Here is a 16,556-nt window from a genome sequence, read left to right as displayed (position 1 = left end):
AAACAAAAGAAGGTTCACTGCTTTGGTGTTTGCATCTGATGGTGGAAACACAAATCTCATTTTCCAGGAACTGCGTGTTAATTCCTTCGGGAGGAAACATTATAGAAACCAAGCAGTTAGAACAACCACACGGGGTCCCTGCCATTCGTATATAACCAGCTAAACAATATTCAAACTTCTAACATGTAATCCTGGGTTAGCACTGGCAAGTTTTGATAATCCTAACAGGGGAATAGGAAGATGGTGCAGATATCGGAGTGATCCCAGCATGCTAAATCTTCATCAGACAAGCTAGCTGTCCACAGAGGAACTATAGCACAGCAGCAGATGAAGTAAAACTGGCCTGCTGATTTCATGCAAAACTTCATCAGCTGTAAACTTACTTTGCAGAATGAAAGAAAAGCCAGTTCAGAAAAAGATCCTATTTACAAGATCATGGGAATATTAAGTGACATTAACACTGTACAAGCATAAGAAAATTAAGTCCAGATATAAACAAGTGGGCGAAAAAATGCAGGGTCCTAGAAAGTGTAAATAGCTCTCTGCAATAAAACCAACTTCAGAGAGGCATTCGAGAGTGATTATGAGATTCTGAACATCTGTCAGAACTGGATTTTGTGTTGATAACACACAGTCCATTAAATGCACAAGGAAACAAGGACTTCTTGGTAGACTTCTCTAAACCTTAGAGGTTTCCCAGTGCTAATTACCTCACAGAAAGCACATCTGGGGTAGCTGAAGCCCCTAAGTGACTTACTAAAGGCTATGAAAAGAACCAGTGGCAGTTTTGAACAGAGCCAAGGCTGTTAGTTGCCTTGTCTCAGCAGAACACCACACTGTTTCCCCCATGCTTGTCATCTTCAAAGGGCTGTGCACACTGCAGGGAGAGAGGAGGAAGGGTAGCAGTTTGTGGTAAGCTGCCTATTAATCTTTTCTCAGTTACACAATTAGGGCTCAAAGAGCTAAGTGGTCCTCAAGAGTTATGGAGCTGAGAACTAGCACAATAATCAAATCAGTGATCGCAGCTGATCTCGTTCTACAGCATCAGCCTTGCGTGGCGGTGTGCCTCCCACAAGCAGCAGTCAGATGTGATGATTCAATCATAGTAGCCTCAGAGCCTTGGGGTCCATCCATGGCAGTTAATGGGGGCTCTGTGAGCAAAAAATTCACAGTACAGCCTGCTTTAGTCTCATTTCCCCTCCTCAGTTGACAGAAGCATCCAGTGTACTTGTGCTCTGAGGTCTGTCCTACATAAATATCCCTGGGAAATAAATAAATGCCAGTGCACTTGTGCATTTCCCTCAGATATTCTTCTCCCCAGCTGCTGTGCTGACAGTACTTACTAGGAATCAGGCATTTCATTCTGGCTCACTATTCTGCTGGAGGGAGATGGGAACAAGATGCTCCTGAGGCAGGGAAGGGGAGGGTAGCAATTCAATTACCAGAATATTGTTCTGTTTATTTATAGGTGCGCGTGCACACACACAAACCTACGTAGAAAACTGGAAACTAACTTGTTCTTGCCCTGCAACTGCAGGGGATAGCTGAAGACTGAAATCTTATTCAGGGGAAGAGCTGTGAAAGAGTAGAGAGGAGAGTTTAGGAGTAGGGTTTTAATTATCATCCAGATGGGTGCTGAGACTAGATACCCGTTGTGAGGAGTAAAATAGAAGGGGATTGTCTTAGTGATTCAGTTTTCCAGCAATTCTGGCCACAGGCCATCTGGCTGTGATTGGCTTGAGTCCCCACAGGACATTGCAGATGACAAATAAAGTGTCCCCAGGACAGGTGTCAGCCCACCGTGGCATAAACGGGAACTGAGGTATTCAGAAATTGAACAACTGTGACTAAGTACTGAGCTTGCAGGCTATTCTTCTCTCAAAAGCAAGCCAGGCTTATAGCCATGTCCATTCCCCAGCCACCCTGATCCAACAAAACTGTGCTAGAGAACAGACACAAACAAAAAGGAGAATTTTAAAGGGAAGCTGGGAAGCCATGTGGTCCTGGCTAGAGACCCAGGGAAGCCTGGTTCCATTTCCTTGGGGGCAGAGCTCTGAACATCTGTGTCTTTTCCTACCCTCTCTCTTATACTGTACATTTAGTTAGACTGCAAATTTGTCAAGGCTGGGACTGCCTTTCACTGTGTGTTTGGCACTTAACAGCACAGCAGTTTTGACCTTTTGGGATCCTTACTTTATATTCTAATATTGTTAACAATTAAATGAAAACCATAAAATGGGGTTGACTCAATTATTCTATATTAGTCTATGGATTCATGTCTGTCATGTGTGATCCCTTGCCCCACCTTGCAGTAAAAGAGAATTTAATGACCAGAACTTTCCAGAACTACATACACAACATCATCTTGGCTGTGTTTACCTGCAGAATCAACAAGTTCTTGGGGCCTGACCCAGAGCTCTACAAATGCCATTAAAATCATGATGAGTGGAATAGGTATTTCTGAACATCACCAGAAGACACCAAGTCAGGCTTCTATTCCATACTCTGTGTCTTTTATGTCTTAGGTAAACTCTGTCACCTTTGGATGCCTTGGTGACATACCTAGAGAATAAGAATGCTCACCTATCTTTCTAGAGGTTACGAATCAAATTACTGAAATGCGGTGGAAGCTTCTGAGGCCTCTGGAGCAGAGGCTCTGAGAACACAAACATTGGGATTATGCATGCAAGACGACCTGCGTTCCTGTGCCAGAACAACCACTGCTGATCAGTTCAGCACAAAGTCTTTTAACCTGGAAGCTCAACAGCGACTATGGACAGATGAGCCTGTTGCAGGCTGACAGCCCTGGGTTTTGCTTGGCTTTGTGTCTGCAGGTGGGTCTGAGCCAAGGAAAAGCCCTGCCGATGAGACTGTTCTGGCATTACCTCTTTACAGTTGGTCACAAATGACCTTGCAATGCGTATCGTTTCCTGGAACATATGCATTCCTACTCCTTCTCTGGAGACCTTCTCTGGGCAGACATGAAGCCACATCCCAGCAAGTTCTCACATCAGTTTGGGTATTGAACGCAAGGAGCGCAAACGCTCTCTCCTGCGTAGAGTACACAGGGTATATATACTCGGCGAGAACTGCTAGGTTTCAGGGATGGTTCTCCAAAGGGAGACAGACCTTCTCAATTTAGCTCCACATTAATTATTGTCGGGTCATCTGGTTAAATCTCTAATAACAACAGACACACACTGTTAATTTCTATGGCAATCTGGATTCTGCTGTTGACATCAAGTTCGCCTGCCAGTGTTTATCACTCCCCATGGCCCTCAGACTAGGCCGAATTACCATTTCAGCTGGAATACATTCAATCAGTCAGAACCAATGGAGACTGCCCCAGAAAATAGACACCCATTCTCATTCGTAGTTGGGGTCTGCAGCGCTTTCTGTTCTCTGTACCACACTTCCTGCCTTGCTGCAAAACTTAACTGCAAAACCCAGTATCAGTTTCACCAGAGAGTTACGCATGGGAAATTATGGCTGCGTTCGTTAAGTTTTTTCTGTTCTGTCCTTGAGATACATCCAGTAGTGTAATGAAGTGGTGAACAGATATCAGCTTTTCCAGTGGACTAAAGTAATTTCATTTTGGAGGCACCCATGAACTCTGTGGTTTGGTCCTGGTAGTTAACTGTCATACAATAGTACTGTCTAGAAAAGAAATTGCCACACCTCAAAGTAACTAACAGGTTTCGATGAAAACAGTTCTGAGGTCTAGAACAGCAGGAAATACTCCAGCCTGGGATGAAGGCTGAAAATAGCTGGCCAACAAGACCTAGGTCAATGCAAAGGGGTCAGGTTCCTTTAGGCCAGGAAGGGTCACAAACACCGGAAGAGGAGATGATTTTATCTGTGATACAAACATAGCAGCATCTGTGTACGAGTGTGGGAGTGCAGGGCTGTTGCAGGTCAAAATCTGTGTGCACTAATAAAGTTCCGTATGTGTGAGTTTAAGGCAGATTTTAAACAGAGTAATAACGATATAACAGACCAGAGCTGAAGTGTTTCACAAGAATTGTGTGGTAGCTGTAAATGGAGACAGGAGATTCTGCATACTTGATTAGGACTTGATGGAACCAGCCCACATATCCTGCATCTACCTCTTGCTGTCCTTTCCACTCATAATCACTCCCAAAGCAATCAGATATAAAACTAGGGCCTCCTTTGATTTCTTTTTGTATGTTGCCTTATAGGAATGAAAAATGTGGGCATACGATGCTAGGGAACTTCTCTGTGATATGACATACACTGATATGATTTCAGTGCCCTGACTTGATTTTTGCCAGAAGATCCCGTTCCAGTGCCTGAACTGCAGCACAAGATTCTCCATCCTCATTTTCATTATCCTTTCACTCGGAACCTGGCCATGTCCTTCTCGTTTCAGAATTGACCCAGGCTCAAAGACTGACTGCTGGAATGAGAAAAGCACTTGGTTGCTGACCTCTCCCTCTCCCTGACTCTGTCTTTACACAGGGATCTATGTGTCTTGTCTAGTGCTAATGAGCCGGCCTGTGTTATCTCTAATGTCATTTTAAAATTAAATTAACCCCAGACTGTGGGTGTGTGTTTGCATGGCGATAGTAATACGTTGGGAAGGAGGATGCCTTGGGCGCACACATGAAACCTGCAAAGCTTCTCTGTCGGCTTTGGCTGCTGTGCTGACTGGCACCACCCCAGGGGAGAGTATGCCCATGCATCACAAATTTGCTTTTTGGTTCCCCTTCCACCCACCCCTGAGCTGAGTTCCCTGCCAACTCAGCTTCTGTATAAATCAAAGGGAAATATTCTCCCCCTCCTGTTTTTTTCTTTTCCTGAACAGATTGGATGTCATTATGTGCAGCTGAGCTTGCTGAGGCTTGGGCGGGGGAGGAGGGGACAGGAGGAGTGATGGAAAGAAGATACGGTTTTAGAAAAAATGCTTGCAGTCCATCAGAGGGGGAAAACAGCCTCCAGCTACAAGTAACCAGCACTTCACACACACACACTGATTTACTAGGGAAACCCAGAGCACTTTAATATTTAAAAATAAAATAGAGAGTCAGGAAAAAAGAACTAGAAGGGAAAGGGTGTTAACTCTATTGATGGAGCAATGAGATAGACATCATAGGGTACTGATGGAGGAGCTGAATGTCAGAACACCTTCTCAAGTTGTCTGACATATTGGGGGTGCTCAGCTGGGAATTTATAGAGCACATGCAGTCTTACAGACATTAGTCCACATACAGACTGCAGTGAACAGTCTCAATCATGATGTAGAAAGGCTTCTAGCTCATCTTTTATGAAGTGAAAAGCACCCTTTTACTCCTCCCAGCCAAGTTGTTCACCAGGCAGTGCAGTTTCCCATCATTACTGAGGGGATCACTAGGTGAGAAAGAGGGAGAAAGAATGGGAAAGGGAGAGGGGAAAGGGAAGGAGAGAGAAGGGGGGCAGGAGGAGAAAGGGGGAAGAGGGCAGGAGAGAGGGGGGAAGGGAGAATGGGGAAAAAGACGAGTAAGAGGGGGAGAGAGGGAGTGAAAGAGGAGGGGAGGGAGGGAAGAGAGGGGAAAGGCAGGAAGAGAGTGAGAGAGAGACAGACAGAGAGGAAAGGAGGGGTGCGAGCCAAATGCATGGCATTCAAAAGAAGCAGCTTTCAAAAGCTTTGGCTGGGATGCAGATTTGCAGAATCTCTGGACCCATAATTCCCTGGCATACAAAGCTTGCTGGAGGCATCAATGTGCCCAAAAGGGGCTTGCAGAATAAACAGCAGATAAAAAAACCCAACACCCACAACAAGCCTATGAATTAAAAATGAAGGCAAGGGAAACAGCTGTACTTCCAAGCTGCAGGTGACCTCATTGTGGAAGCTGCGCCACAGTGAGGCATGATCATGTCCAGTAGTTCTGAAATAATAGGTACGGACAATAATAGCTGGGAGGAAGAATACATTCCCTATCTATATTAAAGAGTAGGTAATTGCCCATCTCTCCTGCCAGCTGTATTTTAATCCACAACTAAATCACTCTGAACATTCTTATAAACTTTTATGTCACAGCATCTCCTAAAACCTCAGTTGACGCTAGTAAAAAATACTGTTCTCACTTCAGTTAAAACAGCCAGAAGGATGATTACCCACCAAGATTTGCCCAAGATCACAGAGTCTGTGACAGTATCAGGAAGAGTCCAGATTTCCTCAATCTCAGCCTTGTGCCTTAAGCAAACAGCTACTTTCTCCCAGTTTTTAGATGCTTATTTAAATGAGCAAAGATTGCATGAGAGAAACAAAAAAGACCCCTACTCTGTAATTCAGTTCGGTTCTCCATTTTATTATCCTCAAATTTGACTACTTGGTACTGCAGCAGAGTAGTATCGTATCACACCAGGTAGTGAAAAATAAGGTAACAGTACTGAATAAATGCTATTGGCTCAACTTTACAGATGGGGAAACCAAGTCAGAGGGTGGAATAATTTCTTCAGTGGTCCATAAAAAGTCAAAGGCAGAAGATGGAAACAGGTGTTATACATCTCTGTTCTGTGCCACCAAATCAGAATTTTTCATTCACCAGTTTCACTGCTATTATTACGCCACTGATAACTGAGGGTGAAAAAGGATGGACAATTAAGTGAAGAGCCATGCTAAACTGAGACATCTTTGTATTCTGGAGAAAGAGTGCAATGGAATGCTCTGTCTAAAAAGACCGTATCACTTTCCAAAAGTTAGCCATTAAACTCCAGGATTCAGGTTTGATATAAAGACTAACAGGTAGAAAAGTCTTGAAATGTTTCAAAAAGAGGGATTGGAAAAAATCTGTGGAAAAAATTTTCTTGTGTTTAAACTATTTTCCTGAGTTGCTGGATATAGAAGATTGTCATTCAGAGTGGCAAATCTGGAAGATACTGGGGGAAAGGGTAAACAGCTGATCCGTTTATGAAACAGCTATCTGCAAGCAAGATGCCATTTCTTCCCAGAAGCAACTAATGCTAGTGCATAATGTTCTGTTCTACTCCACCTGCTGCCGGAGCTGGTAAGCAAGTTTAGGGGATGTGCTAGTGATGCTTTTGTTTTTCCTGGTGCTAGAACTCAGGCTAAATTGGAGAGGTCTCATAGCACTACTCCTTCCAGAAGAGTTCTAATTTCCAAGGAATCTTTGCTGGAAAAAGTGTTTTTCCTTCTCAAATATTGTTTATTCAACTTTGTTGTATTTAATAGGCAGGTCTTCCTTCCAGTGTAATTTAGTTACATAGGATTCTACTGCCTGAAGAGGGGTGTAAAGGTGCTGTACGAGGCTCTATACGGCTTGTGCTTTGCCTTTTACAAGGTGAGAGAGTAAAGCAGAAGCACGGACGGGAATGGTTTTCAAACAAGAAGAGTATAACAGGAATTTGATATGCTACAAAGATGACAAAGGAGTCTCAGGGGGACAGAAAAAATTGGTAACTAATGTGCTTTAGGTGGGCTTTTTTCCTATAAGGCTTAAAGACCTAGACTTTTCCTTCTCCCTGATGCCTATGCTAAATACTGTGCCATTGAACTGGAGGATCCAAACCAAAACATTTGAACTTTTCACTCAAAGGACTCTGAAACATTTTACAAACTGCGGACCCCACCCTGGGAGACAGCATGGGAAATGATGTATGAGAACTACCACGCCTCCACATTTGTAGATAGCAGACAGTAGTGCTAGGTTATAGTCTTTCGAAACGTCAATCTTCTGTCTTTTACTATGAAAGGAAACGATTCCACAATGAACCAATGTGGATCAAGTATAGCAGCCTACACCCTTGTTAGGTGGCTGCACGGCACTGAACTATCTGTGGAGATGCTCATGGCAACTGATCCTGCAAGGGAAGCAGACCTGTGGCAGTAGATTTCCAACTGTTTTTGCCTGCTGGGTATAGGAATGCCTCAAAATGCACAAACATTCAATAATCGCCATCTTCCCAAACACATACTATGTCATGACCAGCTTTGGAATGAAATAAAGCAGGTTTTTAGAAAGCACATTGCTTTACTAAAGATGCAGAGCGATGGAGGATCAAAGACTGTTCAATTTTTAGAGAAGAAAATGGCAAGGAATAATAAACCCACATGGGAATATGAAACAAAGGCAGTCATTAAAAATTGCTTCTCAATTGGTAGTTTTTTGTTAGAGGGAGATAATTCCAGAGCTATTTGAAAAAATCAATTCCAACTGCAGTTCTTGTTTGTTGTGCAGAGAATGGAAATGGTCTAGCTATAAAAGGGGCCTTGATTCCTTCAGAAAATGACCGTGCGTGTACACTGGAAAGTGTGTTGTGGTTCTGTCACAAGGGCATTAAAAATAGTCAGAGATCACGTACCACCAAGTAACAGTAATTTGCTGCTACCAAAATAGTTTACAGTATTTAAAAAAAGCTTAATCTAGAGATAGTTCTCTTGGCAGCAAAAATCTTTCTTGTGCCAAGAGAAAAATAATTTGCATCCCTGGTGTCAACGGTAATACTACCATGTTGCCTTAACGCTCCAGGAGATGCAGCCAGCTCAGCACTGCTTTCCGAAAGAAAATCTCTGAAAATAACATGGAGAAGAAAAGAAATTCACATTGCAATTGCATCAGTAATGAATCTGACATCAGTAGGTGATGAATCATTCTTTAGTTGAAGCATTTATCTAATGAAACATAACCGTGGTGTTTGGGATTGTTTTTTTCCCCTTCATTTCAGTCTGTTGTTAACAGCCCTCGAAGAGTTAAGTTTTCAAGAATATGGTTGCCTTGGTATTATGCTCTCAGCTGTGATCAGCAATATGTAACAAAAAACAGTACTTAAGTGGATTTTTTTAAAGTATTCCCCACTGTAAATGTGTAATTAATTAGCCTTCCCCTTCCCCCTCTGCTCACACATTCAGACCCTTAGGGACCCTCCCCTTTTCTTCCTATCAAATTCAGACTAGGAACTGAATTATTCATTCAGCTGTAGGTGTAACACATCCATTTAAGTGATTTAAAGTTTAAGCCGTCTTGCTGCCGTTCAGCGACAAAAAAGTTTAAAGAGAAAAGTAGAGCCCAACAGGAATTTGGAAAGTTCCTTTTTTTATTAAACCACTTGTTTGATTACACAAACAGTGCACGTTTTTGTGAATCAACCTACTTGAATGGAAAAGGAGGGTTTGTGAGAATGGCACATAAACAAGAGCACCTGTCACTCATTAAGAAAATACCACGATTATAAGCATTAGTTAAAGCTTTGGTTCCAATATGTCTAGTTGAATATTCTTTGCTGTGATAGTTAATTTTATGCACGCTTTGCTGGAAATACATGGCAAGTGAATTTCATATTGACAATCACAGCAAATCGTATGAAGATACCTGTTTAGTCCTCATTATCATTGTATCAGAGAACCTCATGCTAAAAATTATGTACAGCCAAAGAACAAATTAACCATAATTAACAAGACTTTGTAGCACTTCTGATTAGATCTCGAAGTGCTTCAAAGTCTTTAATTTTCTCAGCATTTCTGTGATATCAGGCAGTGCTGTTACTCCTATTTTAAAGCTGGGGCTCTGAAGTACAGTACCCGAATCTGTATAATTTTGGGCAATTTGGGAAAGTTTCTCCACACCCCAACAGGCAGCATAGCGGGAGATACGGCACACTCTGCCCATAACCCTGATCTAACTGAAGAGCCCAGATGCACCTCCCAGTTTACACGTGTTCTACAGTTGAGCTTGAATGTTGATTTTCCTCAAGTTAACAACAAAAGTCTGAGACAAAAAGCAAAGCCAGGTCTAAATTGGAGCCTAGTGTCACTATGACTAGGTGGCCCCCAGGTCACAAACTAGACTTGGTGTGTTAGATGTACTTGCACGCAATGTGATGTGTCAGTTCAAAGTAATTCAAGTAGTGAATACAAATTCTGAAGACTGTGATTACATGAAGTACTGTGTTGCCAGTACTTACAATTTTATTAGCAATACCATAATATGTGCTATTTCTCTTGAAGATGCAGCTGCTTGAATGTCATCTGAATACCTCAGCCTTTATGAAAAAGTGTTCTATTTTTGAAGTCATAATTATGCCACTCATGATTTTGAAGTACGGGCTTATGCCTTTATTAGTATAAGATTGGCAATACTGAACTTAAAAAAAGCCCAAATCCTGAAATACCTAAAGGTATTTTAAGCAAAGGGAAAGCTTGGAAGAAATGGGCGACAGGACTCTTCCCCTAACTCCTGCACCACGGAGTCCACTGCACACAGATTTAGGGACAAAGCCACAGACTCTCGCAAGAGAGGGCATATGGACGTAGCACCAAGGAGCAGCAGAAGCCTTCAGGAATTCTGTGTGATGCTTATTACTTTGGGCTGCTTTAGGTCAAGCAACTCTTCAAGGCTACCCAAATAAGTCCTCGGCGTTCTAGAATGCGGGATGGGTCATTCTGGCAGAAAACAAAGTTTGCTTAAAACCACTGTATTCCTGCCATTGTCAAGAGAACCGGAGGTGGCATAGTGCTGAAACACATCAGCCAGGAGCCAATAAAATGTGTAACTGATTGCACACAGAGCACGGTTCTGTACTGTTTTGCATCATCACAGCTGCCTTTAGGATTCTACCCTGCAATTGGTTCTGCCCACACAAACTTCAATGTGGAATCAAGTCTTTTATTTCTGTGACTCTTTTTTGATCTAGATTTGAGTGGCATCATCTTCTTGATTAGAAGCCCCACTTGCTTAGAGCGGAGTTTTCCTGATAGTTTTCTTTCTATGAATTGCTCCATCAAAGGACTGTCATAACAGACTGTTTGCCAATTTGAAATCCAACAGTTTGTCTGGTGTAAGTGTTAAAAATGTTGTCTTGGCAGTTGGGTTTTTTTGGGTGGGTTTTTTTTTTTTTTGCATTAAGTGACTTGATTTTTCTTCTATTTGCTTCTACAGTATGCCAAGGAAACTGGATCATTTTAGTAACCAAACCTGCTTTTTTCCTTTCACTTTGAATAAAACCCAACACTTAACCTGTGAATTCAAAGAATAATTTTATTTTAACTAAATAAGCTTCAAAACTCAGCATGATTTTTGCTGAAACTTATGGTCATTGCTAGTAAAATATAGTAAATTGTTTTAAAGTGGGATTAAAACCAAAACCAAGATAGATGCGTGTTTTATTTACTGAGAAGATTTGAGCCTAAGAGTTCCTCTAGACCTTAGTCTGTGACATAAGCGCCCTCTGTAATGACTCAAGTCAGATTCTTTTGAATGATGTTTTACCAATTTACCCTTTCACTCATTACAATCATTAAATGACTAAAGCTTTACAGTCTACCTATGATTCCAGAATACTTGCTTTATGCTCGTGGCCTCTAACACCCTCTAAAAAACCACTGAACTTGCTTTCTCTGATGGCCCAGACTGTTCTGAACGAAGAGAGTGCTTGATTCATAATTCAGTTGCACATTCATCACTTCTGGTGAAAGAATCCTATGAGGACCCAGGTGGTACCAAGTGATTATTTCTACAGAGGTTGATATGGTGTGAATTCCATTAAATTCACAGTTTGTTCAGTACCTGAGAAAATATCAGATAAGCTACAATAGAAAAGCAGCAACAGGTCATCATTAGTAATTGGGATTAACCCCCTGCTGATAAAGAGGAAGGAATGCTTTACAATCACCTGCAATGTTTGAGCGATTCAGCATCCAGGGGAAGGCATTTATGTGAGAAGAAAGCCAGCGGATACCTGTATAGGCCACCATCCTATGAACAGGAACTCCAGGACATACTTCAGGACAAAAAACAAAGTTCAGAAACGCAGACTATCAAGAACTTTAAACTCTTTCATTAAGGACAGATCAAAGAATGAGTTTTTAATATCCTAGGATTTCAAAAGGAGTCATAGATCCACTGATTTTAGTCACCCATTTTTATCAGGAATCACTACTTCATCCAGCCCAGAGCACAATGACCACACAATCATCTGAAGCCATCAGTGTATCTGTGAATTGCACCACTATGTTTCCAGGGGAAAAGCTTGCTTATTTGCTCAAAACCAAAGTGATATGGGACAACAGCAATTCTACTAAAGAGCAAGCAGAGTATAGATCTGAAAGAGGAAAATGCTAACCCTGTATTAGCTGTAAGAGTGCCAGCGAGCAAGGAGAGCCGGCCGCTCCCTACAGGTTTGTAAGCCAATGCAACAGCAAGCCTGCAAGGGCAAGGGGCCTCACCAGCCAGCGCCAGTCCCGCAGTGCAGGAGCAAGGAAGGGTGGCATCACCCTTCACGGTGACGAGGCAGGTCTGAGGCCAAGCCAGGAAGCTGATGTGAAGTCACGATACATGAGAGTATGTGTGGGTCCACAGCCAGGCGTAGCCGTGACACAGCTAAAACCAGGTACCCCTACGCTGTACCTCGAGCATGGACTAGATGCCCGTCCCTCTGCTTAAATGGGGCCTCTGGGCTCAGGGGTGAGGGGTGCCGGTGGAGGAGGCTGGTCAGGGGCTGCTAGTGCGCTTGGGGCCCCGACGGAGCGTTTCGGAGCTATGCATGTAACTATGCTACCCGTCACCACGTGTTAAACAGTTTATCCCCCTTTTACAATGACGGTTGCAACCGTGTAAATCACCAAAGTCATACCAGTGTAAACTACATGAGAGTGAGGTAAGAATCAGGCCTCCAGAGAATATGCAAAGTAGATACAAAACATTAACAAAAGAGGATTCTCCCCACCTCCTGGGAGCGCTGTGTGGGTGGCTCCAGCACGGGGTGCATAGCAGCAGAGCGTTGCAAGTCTGCGTGTGCGTGTGCAAGCGTACCTGTACAAAGTCAGCGTCTGTGGAGGGTGTGGGGAGAAATGAACTGAATGTGTTACAGAAGTCCTAAATTCAAGTTATGAGGATGGTTAATGAAAGAAGGTGCCTGCCTCGACTTCAGAAAGCACATGCCTTCCATCTCCCCCCGCCCCGAGCTGTGGCGGCTGCACTCTCACCGGCTGGCAGCGCTCCGAATGGTGACGCCGTCATTCTTTTTACAGTGGGCTCTGTGTGTGCTATTTCTTTTTAAATGATTCATGACTCCCACTTCTCACTTCATCTGCCTTTGTTTTCCTCTGCAGTGCAATGTGTCTGATACATGGCAAAACGTGCTGTGCTAACGCCAGCGCTGTGAATGGTTATACATTAATGTCAAGGTAACGACGTCTGCAGATACAGCACAGTGATGTAAATGGACTTGGGAGGGTTTGGATTCCACTTCTTTGGCCTTGTAAAATTATACAAAACAGGAATACAAACAGCATCCCCACTGAATCATTTACCTTTTTTTTTCTTTTTCTTTTCCTCGTGTCCTTCTGAATTCCTCTTTAGCAATAGTCCTTCCTAGTACTTCACCAAATTCCTACTTCTTGTGATAGTAAAATCCAGAGGTCAACCACTATTTTTCTACACCAGCTTTCGCACGTCTTTACAAAGAATCAGCAACCCTTTGTAAGGATGGAAAAACTGAAGCACAGAATCAGAAAATACCTTGGCTAAAACCAGTCAGCAGGCTAGTGGAAGAGCTAAGAATAAAATTATGATTTCCCGATGTTTAGTCTGATCCTCTGTGAGTTGGACTGCCTCACACTGAGAAGGTGCTCAACAATCAACTTTATTTATATATTTACTATTCAAATATGGCATGTTCTCACATCTTTTATTTTCATGTTAATTGTGTTGTGGATCTTCTCCACCCACCCACCCCCCATTTCCTTTGGTACATTTGTTCTATAGCTATTTGTGTAGAAACCAAGCAATTTCTGCTCCACCTGCTCGTAAACACAATAAGAGAGAGAACACGATGTTACAGCACAGCCACTGCCTTAGCAACAGATTACAGCATCACTGGGAAAGGAATAGAGACCTTCTGGAGAGGAGGAGTGCCCTTTATCTCCCTGAAAAGCTACAGCAGGCAAGTTCTGCCTTTAATTTTATTTCCTGCAACCCCCCCTTTAGCTTTAAGCATGCAGTAGTTGTAAAGAAAGAATATAAAAACTGAGCACAGAGTTTGCCCCCACACTCAGAAAAGACGAAGTGGGGTTAACGCAAGATTGTGAGCAGATTGGCTTCCAAACAGAATATGCAGGCCCATATTTGAGCACTCAGTTATGGCGGGGTGTAAATAATTCATTCTGTTTAGATACCAGCGCACTGGTAACTAGAAGTCTGGCAGGACAGCTCTCTTACGGAAGTACAAAAGGAAAGTAAACCACTGCCCACAGCCCGCAGCCCTTTGCTGACACATTACTAGAAGCTCATATATCGGAATCGACGCTATGAAAGGATGCGTTTCAGTTAGCGGGCGTAATGGGACATGCAAAGACTGATTTGGCAGAGCATATCTGACATGCAGGTCAGGGAACCGGCACCCTTGGTATATCCTGTCAGAAAATTAATCATGACTTGATGGACTGGTGAACTGAGTGGCACCTTAAAGTATTTTTAGAAAGGCAAATATTTGTATAAAAGCAACGCTATTTAATTTCAGCCTTCTCCCAATTGATTTCAGTAGGTCATACATTTTAGACTGTGAGCTCTCCAGAAGCAAGGATGGTGTTTCTGTGTTTGCAGTAATACAGTCCTGATCCTGAAAGAGGTCTCTAGATGACAGAAAATAGCCATATCATAGTACCTCACAGGTACAGAATGGAAGTACGGCCAACTACACTTGCATTGCTTTGCTAGAAGGATGACATTTGGGCCACTTGACCAACCAGGGAGACAAAAGACAGAGACCATACCTTCCACCTTGGATCCCAGAACCCTGAACTAACGTACGAGAATGATGAGATAATGGTGAGTTATAGAAAAGGTCAGTAGTGACATAAGACAAAAACCAGACAAAATATTTTTCTCATTGTCTGGGGATTAGATATTTCATTACGCTGTCTGCCCCTATTAGAGAATTAAGCCTATTATCTGTCGCAGGATTTTGATGCCAAAAAAACCCCGTCTATGCTCATAGCTCTTCTACTCAATATATGACTGGAAATATGGAAGAGGTACAAGGAAGCACAGAAGACCTCTGGCACAAAGGCAAGAGTGAAAAAGATTGTGGGAGACAGTAAACTTGCACGCGTAAAGTCTTCAGGGTTCATATTTGATACCTCTGACACAATACAGTGTCCCTACAGCTGCATAACACAAACACCAAAAGCTTTATGGAATCTGGCCACAACACTTTTTACAGGTGGTAACCTGAAGATGCAGCCACTTTACCCAATGCACACAGCAGTGACAAGGACTAAACTGTCACCTCGCAGAGTTTTACCCAGTCCACTGTGTCACACTGACTTTATGTGATACACCGATGCAGCATGAAACATCACTTACAAATGCACCATGTAAAATCCGTTTTTTATAAAGTACCTACAACACATTCCTATTGATGGGCTGTAAATGGCATTGTGCCGGCTCGCAAGGACATTGGGGCTGTCTCACAAGGAGATAGATGTCACATGGGTAAGGATTTGCATGGGCAGCCTACATAACTCAGCAAGTGCCATCTTTCTGGAGGAAGTCCCTCCTCTGACGCATTGACACCACCTGTCTCTTTACACTTGATGGCATCTGTTGGCATTTTTTATGTGCCAAAGCATTAATATCAGAACAGTGCAGGAAAGGAAGATACCAAGTTCTTGGATACTTAGAGGTGCCGAACACCTAGGCTGTACTGCGTGAGGGAACTAGGCTACCCGCTAGCATCACCTGTGGAAGCAACACATTGGGGACAGCAAGCCATGCATTTGTCTCCACCGTCTAAGGTGCCACTGAAAAAGCAATGAGAGGCAGGGGATTAAAATGCTTTGCCATGGAGAAGAGGAGGGAGGAAGGCAAATTATCTTAAAAATAATAAACAATGTAATGCCAGGATCAGGGACCAGATGGGTAGTAGAGAAATCCTTGACTTGTCCCCAAAAAAGGTAGAGCAGACAAGCTTTCCTGACATTGCTCAGTCAACCACGAGGAACCACCAAGAAGAGGCAGATGGTCATTCCCTCTCTGAAACGGTCTGGTCCTTGGCCTCTGCTGGGAGTATATGTTGAGGTGCCAATTACCAGCACTTTGAGTGGTGACTTTTGTGATCCAGACAGCCATTAATTTAATACCACACCGCGATCTGTAAAACTCGTTTCACAATGAATGGCACAAATGGCAAGACACCAACAGATTTTGATAAAGACCCAAAACAAATAACTATAAACCCAGCCAAATACCTTTAAAAATAAAACAAGAAAAAAAAGCGGAACAAAGTGATGCCACATCACTGACAAGCAGTTCCAGTGAAGATGCTAGGTATTATTGTCCGGGTCTCCTTTTGTATTTTAATAAGAGGAAACTGTTCAGAAACCCCTAATGAACCTCTAACCAGAGAAAATAATTTGAAGAGAACATCAGAAATTTGAACAAGTGCTGGTCCTGTCAACTGGCCCTTTTGAAGTTGCCTCTACATTTTCTGGTAATCATAGTAAGGCTTGATTCTAAACCCCTTTAAGTCCAGAGGAGTTTTTCAATGGATGCAGCTGACTCTGTGAGCCCTGGGCACGTAACGTAACAGCCTGAGAAGGC

The sequence above is a fragment of the Phalacrocorax carbo genome, chromosome 20 (assembly GCF_963921805.1).
Source record: "Phalacrocorax carbo chromosome 20, bPhaCar2.1, whole genome shotgun sequence".
In the NCBI taxonomy this organism is placed as follows: domain Eukaryota; kingdom Metazoa; phylum Chordata; class Aves; order Suliformes; family Phalacrocoracidae; genus Phalacrocorax; species Phalacrocorax carbo.
This window is presented reverse-complemented; position numbering follows the sequence as displayed.